The 2,499-nt window shown below is 33.2% G+C and overlaps 1 long non-coding RNA gene across 1 annotated transcript; it reads right to left on the bottom strand.

The window, feature by feature from the left end:
• Positions 1-1,836, bottom strand: LOC147523371 (uncharacterized). The gene is made up of 4 exons (XR_015196331.1): positions 1,695-1,836; positions 1,493-1,573; positions 1,107-1,247; positions 1-435 (listed from the first exon to the last, which is right to left on the bottom strand). It is a non-coding gene; the product is annotated as an uncharacterized LOC147523371 (long non-coding RNA).
• Between the last annotated feature and the right edge of the window lie 663 nt (positions 1,837-2,499).

Below are 2,499 nucleotides of genomic sequence, written 5' to 3'. Positions count from 1 at the left end.
ATTTGTGCTATAATTAGCGCCTCATGGGTGTACAATTCAAACAATAATGTTCTTCAAGAAACATGGTAAAATCATGAGAAAACAAATGCATTAGTGGTTTAGTTTGGTCCAAAAACTTCAAATGGACAATGTGTATGAAAAAGACTTGATATTTTGTTATATTGGGCGTTCTTGGTTGGTTGGATACAATAAGCTCGAACCTTAGACATTGTAAGTATAGTATTATTCAAGCTTCTGATTTCCCGTTTGGTGGGTGCTTTGAGATTGATTCAATTCTTTTGCATCAGGCTTCTGTTTTCCTATCCACGGGTGCTTTGGGATTGATCCAATTTTTTTTGTCTCGTGAGTGTTTTGCATCAAGCTTCTGATTTTCCGTTGATTAATCAAGGTGATCTATAATAGCCAACTATGTAAGTAGATCCTCCTGCAGTGTCTCTGCAAAAAATAGCAATAAAAATCAAATTCACAAATACTTCTATTAGTTATCAAATGATAATATTGTAGTTATGTATGATTTTAATTATTTGGGATCATCAAAAAACTTATAAAAATACATTGAAATGACATGTGATGAGTCATTTCAATAGTCTGATTTGATTCACTAAAACCATCACACAAACTAAAAAAAAAAAAAACTTTTAATCACCAACAAAATAAAACTATAGATATTAAGTGGTCAAATCCATATAGGTGTTTTGTTTACATATAAATAAAGAAAACTTAAAAATAGCGGGGAAAATAGCAACTAAGCAAAATAAATATAATAATAAAGTAAATCCAAGGAAAAAAAATATTTTGAAAGGAGTCAAGACCACACAAATTTGCCTTTAATCTCATAACTTTACGTAACCTTACAAAATACTTGGATTATAACATACAACTAATTAATATAATTCATAGTTGACAAATCTTAGGCTGCATAGGAGCAAATGTGTACTTGTTACATTTTTCTTTTTCACTTTTCTGTAATATTATAACTAAGGTGAATAAGATTCAAAGATCTATTCAGCCAACGACAGTAGGTTTTATTGCAAGAGCGGAAGCAAGATCCAGAAGCCAAAGAAAATGAGGACACAGTGTATCTTCATATCAACACAAATACACACCTCCTCCAAGTCAGATTTCATCAAGGCGGTATTCTTTTGTTCCTGTGAATGGACTTGCTTTACCATTTTCTTCTTTTGATTAACATCTTTTGCTACCCATTCTTCCACCCATATGTTTTTTTGATAATATTCCCATGTCATCTGGATCATAAAAGCCATGATCATAATCGTAGTGTTTATGCTCATAGATGATAGTCATTTTCACAAAAGTGCTAGGCTATTGCGGAGCAAATAGTTTGTTAACTCGCCTTAAGTACAAAAACTGATCCAGAAAGTGAGCACGTAAACCTTAAGGATTACTAAATGTTCATCACCTTTTATAAAGGAGATTATGTTATTTTGTGGCTTAGAGTGCAAGTATAGGAATATGAATTTATGAATTGTACCTGTCATAAACATAGCTTTCAGTTCATCCCAATCGCTTTCGGTTCATACGATCTAAACTGGTAGCACGTATCAAGTTGTTCCTAAACAAATAAAAAACCAGACCTAAACTGAAAGTACATGGAAGCCATATGCTAAAAACAGTACTGGAGTAGTAAAGAAGAAACTGAAACACAAACCAGAGAATAGGTGTCAATGATATACCTGACTCTTGACTCCTGGAGAAGTATAAAATTCACCTGCAGCAGTAGAAGATAGTTGAAAATCATTTCGGCGACAACCAATAACATAACAAAGAAAAGATCATAGATTCTAAAGCAATAACATGTTGAGATGTGTTAGAGAATATGAGGGTACGGTCCATGTTTGGGAGGAGAAGGACGATGCTTGGGCTGGTTTCGGTTACCGTTCCTATCAAGTACTGAAACCAGGCAATCCCGCACTTTCTAGTGCTATTTCTACTGCCAACTACATTATGTATGCTCTAAACCGATACACCACTATCTCCCTACAGTTGGCTCCTTGTGAATACTTCAACATAAATTAGTCCACGCCATTATCTGTACCATTACTAACAATAACAATGCCATCACACCAACCTATATATGTACGACAAATTGTAGCCAAAATACATTAAATGTTTGTACCATTACTAACAATAACAATGCCATCATACCAACCTAAGTACAACAAATTGTAGCGAAAATACATAAATGCTTCCCATCAAGCTTCATACACCAAAAAGAAATGAAAAAGAAAAACCTAGGTAATTGATGAAAAAATGAACACCACTTGCATGTTTGGGAAAATATATTTCTTGTTAGAACTGATTATAAATCTTGAAATGATAAAATCAAACAACTCCAATGTCACACGACTAAACTAATTTCCCCAATTAAGAAGATTAAAAAGCTAGCAAATCACTAAATGTAATGTTTGTTTATATATATCTGAACACTTGATGACCCGACTAAAGGCAAATAAAAGAAGAGAAATGTGATACTCAAGT

The sequence above is a fragment of the Coptis chinensis genome, chromosome 1, assembly GCF_015680905.1.
Source record: "Coptis chinensis isolate HL-2020 chromosome 1, ASM1568090v1, whole genome shotgun sequence".
Lineage (NCBI taxonomy): Eukaryota > Viridiplantae > Streptophyta > Magnoliopsida > Ranunculales > Ranunculaceae > Coptis > Coptis chinensis.
This window is presented reverse-complemented; position numbering and strand designations above follow the sequence as displayed.